Genomic DNA, 16,376 nt, shown 5'->3' with positions numbered 1-16,376 from the left:
GTTGTCAATGTGCATTCCAAGTGGGGGGCCTGGGTTCAGTTTCTGCTCAGGGCCCTGGGATTGCACGTGGGCCAGATCTGTCAGGCATTATCTGACGTAGGTCAACACATTATGTTGCAGAGACGTACACAAATGCATCCCCTTTATATTGTGTTAGCCATCGTCAATATCTCAACACAATACCTCGTGTTTTAGAACATATTCTGTGACAATGCACAATCTAAAAGTGAATGTCTAATTAATGTCTCTGATTAAGTTGTCTTCTGTCGTAGTGGTACATAAGAAAGAAACCTATTGTGATAATGAAAGTCATTCATATTGATTTGGAATGGTTCACATCCCCAAGGCTGGATTACCAACTGGGCAAAGTGGACAACTGCCCTGGGGCAAGAGGTCCTGGAGATAAGCGTTGCCACGCTCCCCCCAAGGGGCCCTAGAGGTCCCGTTTTGCCATTAAAGCATATTATAAGTGTTATGATGGGGAGACACCCCAGGCACAAACATACGCAACGGTCAATTTTGAGATTTTGGGCTATTTTGCTTCTATAACATGTCTACTTTCAGACTAGTGGAAAGAAAACATCCAAAATACACATTTAGGTGTTTATTTTACTACTTTGTCTGTTTGCGTCTGTAGATTCATCCTAAATTCACCCAAAGTTAGCATTAGATAATGCCTCAATGGTATATTTAAACATGGAATTTCTGAAAACTTGTAATACCAATAAATTAATATCTTAATGTTAGTAATCAACTGGGGAATTTTCATGGTGATATCTATTATTTATTTACTTTACCCGATTCACCTGTAGTGTCTTAATGTATGGAATTTTACAATTCATATCTTTAAAGGGGACATATCGTGCTCATTGTCAGGTTCATGTTTGTATTTTGGGTTTCTACTAGAACATGTTTACATGCTTTAATGTTCAAAAAACACATTATTTTTCTCATACTGCCTGCCTGAATATACCTGTATTCAAGCTTTGTCTGAAACGCCCGGTTAAGAGCATTTTAACGGAATGGCAACAGAATAGCGTTGCTAGGCAACAATTTGGGTGCATGTTTACTTCCTGTCAGCTGATTTCATTTACATACACTGCAACAGGAAATAAACTGGGACACATTTAGTATGTTTACGTTTAAAACCGTGTAATGGTCTAAATATTGCAGATTTGTGACATCACAAATGGACGGAAATCCTAACGGCTTGTTTCAAACACACAGTTTCTGAATACGGGCTGTGTGTATTTCTGCATATATTGAGCGTTTTTTTTTTTATAGTTTAACAGTATTTATATATATGACTTAAACCTGCTTTATAATATAAAAGACCTGAAAATCTCACTTTTTACAATATGTGACCTTTAAAACATAATTATTGTAATGCCAGTGATCAACTGGGATAGTTTCATGGTGATATCTACAGTATTAGTTACCCTGTTCACCTGTAGTGTGTCCCCTTAAAATAACACATCATTTTATAATCTATATATTTTTTATTTAATATATATGATTTTATTTTTGTATCCAGTTGTGAGACTCTGTCTTATTGTGGGGCCCTGTATCAAAAATCTAAGTTGTAATACCTTTTTTCATATTGGGAATCAACTAAAATATATTGCTGATATTTCTAAAAGTTTCATTAAAACCAGCAGAAACTGAGACACGGCAAACCCGGGGCCAGTTTACATTCCAGCTCTGGAGTAATGCTTCGTCTCTGGGTTTTCTGGGTCCCTGGGCAAAATATACCAGCTGCCATGTGTCTGCTGTGTGCTCTTGATACTGAAAGGCAACTGGATGCAAACACAATGCACAGGAAGTTGGAGGAACCAGGGAGTCTCATATTTACCCAGAGGCTCCTGAGCCGGTGCCATAGCCGAGATTTTAGTAATACTGAGGTCAAAAATGCAAACCCCCTTCAGCACCAACTCATTTCCCAAAGACGTTTTTGACAAGCATTTACTGTATATACAGTATAATCCGTAAATGTAATCTCCCTAAGTATTTATGGGTTACACTTTATAATATCCATCATTTATAAATGGTAAATTGATAGTTAATTAAACTTAGTTAATAGTTATTTTACTGTTAACAAACAACACAATGATAATTAATAATGTTTACTAATTATTAGTAATGCTATATTATTTTTAATAATGTATTGCACACATTATAACATTGTATATACTATATATATATATATACCATATATATATATATATGGTATATATATATATATTTGACCTATTAGTGATTAATATATTATTTAAACCTTAAATAAATTGTTTGAAAAAACATCTATAATAGATAGATATTTGTAACACAACATGTTAATGGTTACTAATTGGTTTATTAATGGTTACTAATTGGTTTGTTAATGGTTACTAATTGGTTTGTTAATGGTTACTAATTGGTTTGTTTATGGTTACTAATTGGTTTCTAAAGCATTAGTACATTTTATTTGGACGGCTATTATAAAGTTGCAACTGATGATTATAATATATTGTTAAATGATTAATAAACACTTTGTAAAAGCATCTGTAAACATGATTTAGATAGATAGTTAATACTTTGTCGGTGGTTAATAATTGGTTTCTGGTCCATATATCTATGTAATGTTTATAGATGTTTTATAAACAATTTCTTAAAGGGTTACAAATAATTTGTCAATCACTAATACATACTTAATATAGTATATCAAATGTTATAATGTGTGCAACAATAATGTTATCATAATTGTTATTGTGTCTTATCAGCTATGATAAAATACAAAAACATTTTTTTTTCATATTACTCAAAATAATGATAAAATAACATAGCATTACTACTAATAATTAAAAAACAGTATTAATTATATTTGCATTGTATGTAAACAATAAAATAACTATTAACTACTTTTAATTAGCTATCGATTTAAAGTGTTTACACTTCCTTTGTGCTCTCAATATCGTATCTAAAGGAAGTCTCTTAAATATATAAATATAAATATATAATTTAAAGGTGCTATTGATCACATTCAGCCACCAGATGTCGCATCCTCCCTCCCCCGTCCTCCGTTGCTTTATTTACTTTCATTTACTAGTCGTAGCCATTTACCGTCATTCTTAGCCATTTATCTGTTTTTTCCCCACGACCCAGAGATACCACGTCATACTAACGCACGTTTTACTATCGGCTCACAAGCCTTGTTAGAAGTTGGAATCGAACTTCAGATATATTATTATATATCATATATATATATATATATAAACAAAACATTAATTTTGGACATGCCAAAATTTCTAAAATGATTAATTCACAATCATAATAACTTTTTTTTCAGGAAAAATCATACCTTTATTCAGCACCTTTCTAAAGGTGCTGTGGATTTATTGTTATTATTATTATTATTTTTAATATTCATCTACATAACAATTTTTTTTAACAATTTAATTTTATGTTTGGTTAAAAAAGCACACACCGATAAATTGAAAAGTCTATTTAAAAAACAGATAAACTAAAAACAGAACTAAATCTAAAAACATAATCAGTCTTCTAAACCCAGCATGTGTAATAAGTATGCAGCGTGTGAGGACATGACCTCAGCTGTCTCTATAGCTACGTCCCTGTTTGACTGGAGCTCCATGTTGGTTTAGGATATATATTTAGGATATATGTTGGCTAATGTTGTTTCCCCTCCACATAAACTGGTGCATCACTCAGTCAGCTGCATTCCCTGAGTGTTTTTCTCTAACCTGTAAAGAACCCTGTGTTGAGGCTATTTATTAAACATGTCCTCTTTGTGTGGTAAATGTAGGTGGTGCCACAGACCTGACACAACATCTTATTGACTCTGTTTGACTCCAGAAGAGGGGGCTGATGGGAGGATTTTCTACTGAGAGGAACCCCCTCAGCTTTGGACACAGTAAAGGCAGAATCTGGCAGGAAATTAGGCGATTTTGCCTTCAAAATAAAAGCATTCCCAAGGGGATGCTGTTTCATGTATTGTTTTTTTTCAGTGGAATGTACAACAGAAACAAAAAGTAATTATATTTACACATATCATAAAGAAACTGACATGTTATTATAAGAGACATGTTGGAGGCTATAGATAAAGTGTGCCTATCCTACAGTATGTTTATGCTTTACAGGTTCTGGTGGTTATGAAAATATACATGTACTGATAAAAGATACACATCACAGCACTATAGGCTGCTTTACATGGGAATGTATTTTTGACTGCATCCTGTATCTTCACTTACACATCTATACGCTTTTAATTTTCAGAGATTGACAGGCTTTTGAAAATATTATTAAAAATAAAAAACAGAAAAGCATATATATATAAAAATATCTATTAATAGATAATGAATAGATATATATTTGTAACACACTGTTAATGGTTACTAATTGGTTTCTAAAGCATTAGTACATTTTATTTGGATGGCTATTATAAAGTTGCAACTGATGATTATAATATATTGTTAAATGATTAATAAATACTTTGTAAAGCATCTATAAACATTATTTAGATAGATAGTTAATACTTTGTCAGTAGTTAATAATTGGTTTCTGTTCCATCTAGAGAGAGAGAGAATTTATCTTATTTTATTAAATGATTTATTGATTTTATTGATGCTTTACAAACCAATTAGTAACCATTAACATAGCGTTACAGATATCTATCTATTATAGATGTTTTTTCAAACAATTTATTTAAGGTTTACAAATAATATCTTAATCATTAATAGTAATTATATATATATGTATATACATATATATATATATATACATATATATATATACACACACATATATATGTATATATGTGTGTGTATATATATATATATAGAGAGAGAGAGAGTATATTTTATTATATTAAATTATATACAGTATATATATTGTTATTTATAGTATTTTTCAAAATAGTGTTTTTGCTTAAATGTGATCAATGGTTCATTTGACAGTGATCATATTCTGCGTTAATCAAGAGCTTCTCCAGAGAAGCATTTGCAGCGATTCCCCCTAATTATTATTATTTATTTATTTATTTATTTTTATTGTGAAGGATTTTTGCTGGAAGTGATTCTGGTCTTAACTTGAGTCTCTTGACAGCAGCTCGAGCCCCGGGCTTCCAAATAAGGAATCCGGCTGTTGCTGCGCGCGGACGCACACACAGACACACAGACAGACAGGCACGGACGCTCCAGAGCCGCGAGCTGAGGGACGGAGGCTGCCCAAGACGCGCGCGAGAACCCTCTCTGATTAAACCTTCACATGCACCTGGAGACTGTGAGACCTGGACACCAGAGAGAGACAGGAGACAGGAGACATCTCCGAGAACAACTTTTGGAGACGAATGTCAGAATTTGTGGAATAACAAAAACAAAACAAAATTGTGGATTTTTATTTCCCTTTATAAATAAAAGAGGAGCACGAGGACGAATCTTCGGTGGAGACATTCTGGATTTTCTGAACCTCTTTTTACGCACAGTCGGAACTAACGCACATCCATAACTCCTCTCTGAGTTTCCTCCTCTTCTTCTTCATCCCAGTAAGGCTCCATCGTGTCCTGCTCAGTAGGAGACATCCTAGTGGTGTCCTATAAGGCGTTGTGTTGTGGACTTATTATCCAGGACTTGTCCTCCAGGCTCCTGGATCTGGACGCACCGAGCTCTGACCACTCACAGGATGCATCACAGGGACTGATAACTTACTCAAGGTAAAATGACATTTATTATTATTATTATTATTATTATTATTATTAATAATAATCCCTCTTATTGACCTCTTAGTGACACCACAGCTCAAGTTTACTGCACACACGCACACGCACACACACACAGACGCACAGCTGGTTTTCTGTCGTTTTGTTTTGGTGAGCTGCGTGTCGGTTTGGTCTCTGTTCTGGGCGGTTTGGTGGCAAAATGATCACGAAAGAGACCGATATCAAGTGCATTCTCTGGAGATGCATTCTGGTTGTTGTGTTGTGCCACCACTCCTCTTATAATGTGGTCTGCGTTCAGTCAGGTTGGAGAGCAGCACTGGAGTCTCCAGTCTGTGTTCTCTGGAGGCGCACCGATGAATTTCCCTCCTGGGATTAATAAAGCTCCATTTTATCTTATCTTATCTTATCTTATCTTATCTTATGAATCAGCCTGTCAGACAACAACAGTGTGTGTGCAGTCCGTCAATAAATAAATGTAGTATGTGCAATAAATAAATGCAATATGTACATATGTGCAGTCTATAAAGTGGTATATATGATGTATAGTGTAAAGTAAGTGTAAAGTGGTTAGAGTCCAAGATGGTTGCAGATATAGTGCATGTTTAAAGGTAGATAGTGCATGTTTAAAGGTAGATAGTGCATGTTTAAATAGTGCATGTTTAAAGGTAGATAGTGCATGTTTATAAAGGTAGATGGTGCATGTTTAAACATAGATAGTGCATGTTTAAAGGTAGATAGTGCATGTTTAAAGGCAGATAGTGGTCACAGTCTGAGCTCCACGGTGTCAGCCCTGGAGGATGGACGGTTGCTCTGGGGAGACAGTCGGTGTTTTGCATAACTTCGTTCAAAAAACATGTAATTGAATGAGTCTCTGCTCGCTGGCAAAGGTTAAACACCAGCTGGGTTGTAATTTAAGACATTTTCAGAATGAATAAGCGCAACTCTTTAAATCGGCACATATGGAAACACACTGCAGGATTTATTATTTCAGTAAACATTCATGTTTAAACTTTTAAACTGATTTCCTCCAGACACATTCCTCAAGTTTTAATTTCTAGCCCAAACATTATGTCTTTTAGCTTCCATAAGGTGATGTGACATTTTATGAGAATACCAGCTCGTAGGATGCCTTTTCAAAGCAGTGTGTGTAGCTTTGAGGCTGCATTTAAATGCAAGGTTGTTTTTTGTTTTTTTTAAATTGAGTTTGATGTTTGGGTTCTCCATCCATCCAAGAGAAAGCTCTGCGTATCCGGGTGAAACTGGTGCATGACTTGTGGGAGTTTGTCATATTTTAATGAACTAAAAGTCTAGATATCATTCTTAGTATTTTTCTAGCAGGCTGAGCTGTAAGTGTGGAGAGAGACAAACCTAAAACAAAAACAGAAAGAAAAAGAAAACTGTATCATTCAGTACCTTTACTGTTCACCTTTAATTATTCCTCAAACTTTAAATCTGGATTTAATGACTAGCCATCTTTAAATAAATTCTGCATGGATTAGAATAGAATGTGCTCCAGTAATGCCTTGGTAATACATGCTGATCAGCCAGTGCCCAGTGATGCTTATGAGAGAAACGTAGCTGCTTTCTTTGCAGTGGAGTAGGCAGATGAATGCTTTGAGCCTTTTGCTGTGGCGCACTTTCAGTCAGCCTGGTATCACTCACGGATGGCCAGCAGTCTTATTGGCCACAACATGGCTTGTCATTCACTGTCCCCTTCTGGTGCAAGGAGCCTCCCTCAGCTCTCCTCCTGCTGCAAGACTCACTAATGTCCAGTCCATGGCATGATGCATGTGCATACACAACCTGATGGAAATGACACAGACAGGGCAGGATTCTGTTCACTTTCACAGCAGTATTTTTTGGTTGGATTTCAGGTTAGACTTAGAGACAATTTTTCTGTCTGTCTGTTTTCCTTTTTTTTTTTTTTTTTGGTCGTCAAAATATCCTCACAATAATTTAGTTCAACCTCAGACATTTTTACCAGATCATACTACTGCGGGGTGCTATAAAAACACTTAAGCCCATCCCTTTGGATGAGACAGGTTCAATTTCCATTAGCTTATGTGGTGAACTGACCGCTGTTGATTTATAGCAGCATCATGTGGGCTTTCTTACAAAGGGGACAGAGCTGAAAATGCAGAGTCATGCTGTATATTTCTATTAAAACGTGTATATTTCAACAGGTGAAGCCGTGGTCTTTAAAAGTCTGGTGAAAAAAAAAGCAAAGCAAAGCAGCTAATTCAGCTCTTGACATTTTATCGACGTTACTGTTTTGATGCATGTACGTTTTAATATAGGAAGGTTATACCTGCTTGTTTAATGTAGGAAAAGCAAGACCGATTCAGTATGCCGTTTTAAACGTTGATGCCAATATTTCCAGAATCAAATCAATAGTTTATATTAAAATTGTATAAAAGCCTCAGAAAAAAAGTGTAAACTATTACAAGACACTACCTGAACTTAGATTAATGCCATTATGTTTGGGTTAGCAGCTCTTTTAAGCAGTCCAACAGTGCAGATATACTCAGAGGTCCAGATACTTTAGGGATTTAAGGTCAAACTATATGAAAAGTTCCCTTGCCATGTTGTACCTAGTGTCCCTCTGTATTGTTCTACTGTTGAATCCAACCCTTTTATCTGCTTTACTGTTACATATTCCCCTTATTGGGTGGATGTAAAACTCCATCTCCCTCAGAGAAACACCTGCAGAGGACCCACGTTGCTGCAGCTTCTGATGCCTGTTTGCATTCCCCAAAGTGTTCTGGTTGTGGTCCAGTGGTTTGACCTCTCATTAACATTTAAATGTTCAAACCAAGGCCCTGCAGATCAGGGATGTCACCAGAAATTTAGTAGTCGATACCAATACCAGTGAAATTCCACGATTCTCGATATCCAATTGGATACCACGGTGAAAAACAAAAACAAAACAATCATTATTTCAACACTCCTTTACTACTGTTTGGATACTTTTTTTTCTCATTATTTTACAAGATTACATTTGAACACATCATGATAACGTTGTACATGAATAAAGCATCATAATGTAAATCAATGCAACCCCAGTATGTTAGCTGTTAGCTCCCTTATTTAGCCTAACAGGATTGTGCTAACAGCCAACAGCTAACGTTAACGAGCTCTCCTCCTGACGATTTCAACACAGATTTGTTGTTCACAGTGTAGGGATGTACCGATATCGGGCCGATACTGAGTCAATTAGCTGGATCGAGTATCGTGACAATGGGGGCCGATCTATTCAATTCAATTCTATGTTTATACACTATATACATTATAGACTGGAGTTTGAATTCCTGTTGAAGTTTTGACCAATTTGTTGCTGCATTAAAAACACTTGAATTGTAATTACTGTTAATTATGAAGATTTTTTTTTACCAAGTTGCTGGTGAAGGTTTTATTATTTCAATAATAAATAACAGCTCAGTAAATGTATATTTATTTGCTCAATTTTGTTTTACAAAGTCAGGAAAGCGATGTTTAAGTCAAAGCCTGATGTTGCCTTACACATAACAGAATGATCCCAGTCACTTCCTCACAGTGAGGCATACAGCTTATTAATAAAACACCGGTATCAGATCGGTACCAAAGCCCAGGTATCGCTATCGGTATTGGGACTGAAGAAGTGGGATCGGTGCATCTCTAATTATCAGGGAAATGCTCCGTCGTCTCTGGTGGCGACTGTCACCTTTTCAAAATTTTGGCATCGACTTACCAAAGTATTTGTTCTCGTGACATCCCAACTGCAGACGTTAGTCCCACATTAACTTCCTCTGCATTCACCACAAAGATATAGCGGGGAGGGGGCACTTAACCCTTCCTCAGACATTTATGGTGTTTTCCATGTTTTGTTGCAAGAAAAGTGCATTTTTGTCACAGTGCCATTAAAATCCAAGCAAGACCTGCCACAAGACTCCGAGGAGAGTCAAGTGTACAGGACTTGTCTGCTCTTATGACAGCACATGCATTCCTGGGACTGTGCCAGGTTCAGAGTCTGAGACCCCCCCTCCTCCTCTCCTCACCCCCCCCAGGTATGAATATTAGCAGTCGACTGTTTTATCCGCAAGAAAGAGAGCAGATAACATAAATAGACTCAACAGTAGTGCCCCCGACAGGCACGGCTGGCTCCGAGTCACAGGGATGAGACAAGCCGGCGACACAACATAGGCCTTTTCAGAGGCATTCATGCATGCTTTTTTTTAACCTAGATGTCCTCCTTTGTTTCTGCATCTTACATCCTCCCGCTGCTTGGGAAAATACCCGCCGCCGTCAACTCACTCGCCTTCCCCTCCATCCTCTCATCCTTCTGATCACTCCCCTCCAAACAAGGCTGCAGTGTCCAAGGCTGTGTGCTATCAGAGGACCTCATATCTGAATTTGTGACATCAGAGGGAGGAAGAGGAGACAGTGAGGTGGGGGGGACAGAGGGAGTCATTGAAAGAGGGGAGATGAATAGATGGGTGACGAGGAGACAGTCGACCGGGATGATAGAAGATGGATTAAAGGCGAGATAGAGAGGGACTGTAGACACAGGGCTGTGTGACATAGATAGACAGTGCTATTCTGCTGCCTCTGAGCGCCACACATCGCTTTGTGTGTGACACCCACCATGCTTTGGAGTAAATACACAGCAATCAGTCAGCACAGATAGGCTAGTCACACACACACACACACATACACACACACACACACACACACACACACACACACAACATAGGCACTTTAAAGGTGAAACATGCCAATATCCCATGTCCTGAAGTTCCTAATGGCTTCTCGACTGTGCTGTGGGGAGAAGATCTTTGCTTGGAGGTTGACCAGGTCCTGCAACACCACTGGCTCCACTAATTAGGGACTAAACAAGGAGCTTGGGAAGGGTGCTTAATGAGGCTTGGCCAATGTGCAGCGTGAGACAGGAACTCAGGCTGACAAGCATGTAACAGCCACAAAGCTTTACCACCAAGAGCCTCAATGGCTACATTCACACCTCAGCCCTCAACACTCAATTCTGAATCTCCGTTTCATACGGAGGATGGAAGTTGTATCTGATGCCAATATGAGCTAATGTTGGCGTTGAAACAGACATACAAAGTTCCTGTGACAAAACGTAGCACCTGATTGCGAGGCTAGTCATCTGGCTAGCGGAGGGAATTTGTACTTCTGATGATAAAGTTCAATCAGTGAATGCTTCACCAACAAAATACGCTATGCACCGAAGATGGCAATGTCAAGTTTCTATCTATTGTTTTAACTTCATTGTGAAGTGGCAATGTAATCCCTCCATCAGTAATCTGTTGAGATGTAAACACAACCTATGTTGTATTCAGTCATGTCTGTGGCGGCTGTGTAAATCTTAGCTCTTGTCTTTTGAGAGTAAAATACAGAAGTATCAGGACGTATGGAGGTGGAGGGTTGGTTCAAACCTTCACCCAGGAGTCCGGTGTTTAAGTTACGTAGGCTACGTAAGAAGTTACGTTACAAACAGAGTTCTTTTTACCCAAACCATGTTTTTCTTTCCTAAACTTAAACCTGCAGTAAACAGAATGTTTCTGGCATCACTGGGCAAAAAAAACATAATAACCTTTCAGCATATTTTAAGTGTTCTGGGAGAAAACTAGACTCCTACACCTCCTCATGGCTCTGTTTTCAGGCTTTAAAAAATCTGACGAAAGTCTTTGGCCAATCACAGGTCCTTCCAGAGAGAGAGCGTTCCTATTGGCTGTTCATTCAACGGATGCAGCTGTCAATCACTTGCAAACTCCGACCAAAAGGTCAAACTAGGCAGCGCTGATCAAATATCAATCAATATTATATTACGTTAATGCCTATTTCTCTCCTCAAATGTTGTCAGAATCATCTTGTGGTGTTCTGTTTAGCTGTAAAATGAGAAAGTTTGCTCCGGCTGGTGGGCGGTGCTTGGATTTCCTCAACTGATCTCAATTAATTTATGAAAATTGTTGTCAAAGCTAGGGTTGGTGATACTCTTCAAAAACATGTTTTGTTATATTTGTTGAAATTATCATTACATCCCGACAGCAGTCCTCGTATAAGTCTGTCCAATCATTTAATTCGGGCCGAACCACAGATTTTGTATATTTTTGAGAGGATTTGCTGGAAGGTGGAATTTGCCAGCACATTTGAATCAGTGCTTGGTCTCTTTATAAGAACTATGCCTTCGCTTTCACGAGACAGTTCACAATAGAGCGAGCGAGAGAGAGGGTGACCTAGAGAGCTGGGGCCACACAGTATGGGGTCTAGACCATGTGTGTACCAAGACACCGGAGAAACATCAGCACTTTGGTTTGAAAAATTGTGTCACTGAGCAAAACTGTTGCTATTACACAGTTTGGTAGCTGTTATAGGTTATGCCAAATACTGCCATGCGGTGTGATTGGATAGTTTGTTGCCGGGGTGAATTTGGCACTTACCAAGGAAGAGAGAAAACATTAATTCCAAACAGGTAAAATGATATATTTACCTCTATTTATTCCTCTGCTCATTCATGAGTGAAATGACAGCAGTCGCTTTCTGTGTGATCACTTAATCATTCCTGTTGCTAAGGTATGAAAGCTGGTGAGGTGCTACATGGGGCTTTTTGTTTGGAGAACAACTGTCGAGAGAGCAGCCAAGCATAAAGTGAGTCAACGCTGGCTGGTTGACAAAGGTCTTTATGAGCATTAAAATACAACTCCTGTGTAGATTGAACACTTTAGATCAAGCATCAGTGTACAGGTAGCCAACCTTTCTCTCATCTCCAATCTAAACATGTGAAGATGTCCCTATGCTTTGTGAATGTGTGTACAAATAAATGCACTATAAAAATCTATCATCTTGCACAATCGTGTGGAAATTAAATGGTTTTATTGAACCACCCGTGAAAGGACTGATGACCCATTTGTTAATGTGGAGAGCGTGTGAGTGAGCTGATCGTGAGAAGGAAACAGCGTAGTGCTATTACCACACATTTGGAGGTGGTGAGTGGTATGATTAAGCCTCTGGTTAGGAAGCCATGTTGTGCAGCACTGGTTATTGATTTATATAAAGCATTTGACTCTGTTGTCTTGAACTGGCTCACGGTTCCCGACAAAGCAGGGAGAACACACGACAGGGTGAAACAGTTTATTAAATAGTGTTATTTCATAAAGTATTGAGATGTGACCAATCAGCACATCAGTGGTGTATGTGTCTGGAGGTGTTGCATGCTAAAAGAAAAGCCAACACCAAGCAACTAAACCAGGAGACGGTGTGTGAGCTGAGAGGGTGAGGCAGTGGAACTGGCCAGCTTTGGCCCAGGTGAGCTACGACCTGCATGCTCTTGCTGGTTTCCACCCGAGCTTCAAAGTCGCCATGGAATTAAAAATACATTTCCCCAGTTGTAATTCTGTGTCCCTGGGTTAATTGTTCATTTACCTCTTGTTATATGCCAAATATATGTTTGATGACTCATCCTGTACTCGGGGGCGTTTACAAAAATTCATCCAATCAAATGAGACTTTGGGCGACTAGCTAGCCAATCGTTTGTGGATTGAATCAATAAACGTTCTTTGATCGAAGTAGCTAACAGAGCGGTATGGAGGGAGACACCAAGAGATGTGTTTTTGGGCAAAAGAACACTGTTTTCATTTCCAAAACGATGTGGCTGAGGTCGGATTCATTCAAGGGGAACTTTAGAGATTTTTCAACCGGCTCCGTCACTGCAGCGCCGCAGTACATGCAGTGAAAGTCCACCGGAGGACTACGCAAAACGTCTGGCGGAGTTTTGCCGGCAGGGGTGAGCCAGGGGCTCCGGGCGCCGTTCATCTGCATGTACTGGCCGCGCTGCAGCAACGTTAACACACAGCAACGTTAACACACAGCAACGTTACCACACAGCAACGTTAACACACAGCAACGTTACCACACAGCAACGTTACCACACAGCAACGTTAACACACAGCAACGTTACCACACAGCAATGTTAACACACAGCAATGTTAACACACAGCAACGTTACCACACAGCAACGTTAACAGACAGCAACGTTAACACACAGCAATGTTAACACACAGCAACGTTAACACACAGCCGGCTGAAATTCAGCAACTTTTCCATTTCATTTCTCCCTCGTCCTCTGCCTGATCTAACAACAAGGTGAGGAAGTGAGTGTGTGTGGAGCCAACGGTAGGGATGGGTGGATCCATACTGTGGGCTAAAATATAAACATAAATAAAATGTAAAATAAAGTAATATTAATTTGTGGTAGGCAGTTATTGCAAATGAATAAACTGAATGTAAACAGTTACAGAATATAAATATACAGAGATGTTAGAGGAATTAGAAAAACAATATAGTCATGTGATTTACCTTTGAGTGTAATGATCTGTTTGTTTTTTTTGTTTTGTTTTTTCCTAAAAAAAAAAAAAAAATCACATACCAATTTAAGAAATGATCAATATTGGTATTGGCATCGGAAAAATTGGATCGAGCTAACCTCTTAAGCCCGCCCACTTTTTAACAGCCCAATCAATTGCAAATGATTTGATTTAAATCCTTATGATTGTGACTGTACAGCGCTCATATATTGTGATTCACTGTGAGATGCGTCACAGTGCAGCAGTCAGAGACGCTCTAGCGTCCGTTTCACGGGGACTTTAAGCAGCAGGTAGATATTAAAAGGCTTCAGTCTCAGCTGTTAAGCTGTCCTTGAATCATGACAAAAGGAAGTAAACGCTGTTCTGAGGAAACAGGAACAGACTCCTGCATAACAGGCAGCTTGTAACATCTCAAGGCAAACCAATTGAGGTTGCTTCCTTTGTTAAAATACTTGAGCATTTTGTCTATTTTAAACTGCATGCGGATAGCGTTTTTAATTTCAGATACAAGTAGTGCTTTTCCTCTCCTCGTTTGTCTGAAATCTTCGGACACGTTTCCTGGCACAGTGCCCTGGGATTTGACTCTGGTAGCATATTTACGACACATCACAGTGATTTGTATGCTGTGGTTGGACGGTCATCTCTTTATATGCAGAGATCAATTCACTGCCTGACATTTATTTATAAGGCCATCCTGAGGTAGTCTCCATCGTACTTATGAGCCTTTATGGCTCTACTCTGTAGGCATCGGTGGTTTGAGGTCAAATGAGCCTTTTTTCTCTGTTTGAACTGCATTTGAACTGAAATGGGTAGAAAAGTATACAGGTATGCTGTTGCCAAGAAAACTCAACATCAAAAGAGAACGGAGTAACTCCGGATGAATTCAGCTACAGCACTCCGGCTGGGAAGTGAATAATGGCCTTTAGCTCCATCTTATTTGGTTTCTATTAAAAGGTTTGCTATCTTGGGCAGGTCTCACCTCTAGATGAGGTTGGGATGTCAGCGGGTTTTAGGCCTTACTCTCTTTAAACATTTAACTAGTTCTGAAACTAGACTTGCTCTCAGGCAAAGATGGAGCCTCCCAGTGACTTCCAGTATCTCTGGCCAGAAACATGCTGGTCATAAATACTGGAGTCCTTTTAGAAAAAAGACTCGTCCTTTTCACAAGTGTTGAAAGAATTTCATTTTACTCCGGCAGTAGAGTCTGACCAATTACAGTCCTTTTAGTCTTGTATTACTAGGGATGTCACGGTACCCGAAATCTAGTAGTCAATACCAATACCCGTGAATTTCCACGATTCTCAATACTAAATTCGATACCATGGTAAAAAAAAACAACAACAATAAATCCCATGTAATTCAACACGCACTCTTTTATTAAAAAACATTTGAACATTACAAAAAACAGAGGCATGTAGCCTTTAAGTGATAACTAAAAATAATTGACCCATTTTGTTAATTTTGGCGTATCAGCAGCATGTTATCAATCGATAGTCAGATGACGGACGCTACATACTGACCGTGAATGCATCTGGTCCGTCAGCTCAGAGTAGCAGGAGCAGGACACAGAGGATTTATTGTCAAAGTGAAAAGCAAACGCACCTATTTGGCAATATTTCACATTTAATCCCAACGCTATAAGGGAACCTTAACGTTAATGAGGTAATCGCCGCGAGGCGGATGGAGCCGTCACAGCCAGTGTGCACGGAGCAGCGGCGCCAGGTAGACCCCCGCAGCAAAAGCTCTACCGGAGAGGCCAGACACACCGCCACCCGACGGTAAAGATCAGAGTCAGCGCTCTGCACATGTTGACCGTCATCTTTTCTTGTAAAATGTCCGGTGTAATCGGTAACACCGGTGTTGTCACAAGTTTATTAACCGGTGGGAAAATGTCCTCACCGTCACATCACTACCAACGACCGTTACAGGCATCGTACGGTAGCTTCGGTACTGTAGAAAAAGAGTACAATCACTTTTTTTTCGAATTTTGGCAGTATCGGAGTTCGGAAGTATCGGTTCTCGTGTCATCCCTAATTACTAGGGATGTGCCGATTTATCGACCAACTATCGATATCGGCCCATATTCACCTTGTTGACTGCCATCGGCCTATCAGACATTCAGAAGACATTCCCCGATGGCAGTGGCCGATGTTTATCTGTTGTGTTGCATCAATGCAGCAGCATGTCGGGGGCCGCCTCATCACAGTCCTTTTCATCTCCTCATCCGCTCTCCGGTGTTCTGCCGTCACTAGTCCTCTATGGTGGAAGGCGTCGTTCTCTCGGATGGATAAAAAAAATAAAAATGA

General features: G+C 39.1%; 1 protein-coding gene across 6 annotated transcripts in view; it reads left to right on the top strand.

Annotated features, from left to right (window-relative positions):
- The first annotated feature begins 5,158 nt into the window (after positions 1-5,158).
- adgrb1a (adhesion G protein-coupled receptor B1a) overlaps positions 5,159-16,376 on the top strand; it is a 160,896-nt gene continuing 149,678 nt past the window's right edge. For all 6 annotated transcript variants that reach the window (XM_037784266.1, XM_037784263.1, XM_037784265.1 and 3 more), the window contains exon 1: positions 5,159-5,704. The gene's annotated coding sequence lies outside the window, so the exon portion shown is untranslated. The remainder of the gene's footprint in view (positions 5,705-16,376) is intronic.

Source organism: Sebastes umbrosus, chromosome 11, assembly GCF_015220745.1.
Source record: "Sebastes umbrosus isolate fSebUmb1 chromosome 11, fSebUmb1.pri, whole genome shotgun sequence".
NCBI classification, from domain to species: domain Eukaryota; kingdom Metazoa; phylum Chordata; class Actinopteri; order Perciformes; family Sebastidae; genus Sebastes; species Sebastes umbrosus.
Note: the sequence above shows the minus strand (reverse complement) of the source record. Positions and strands in the feature narration are given on the sequence as shown.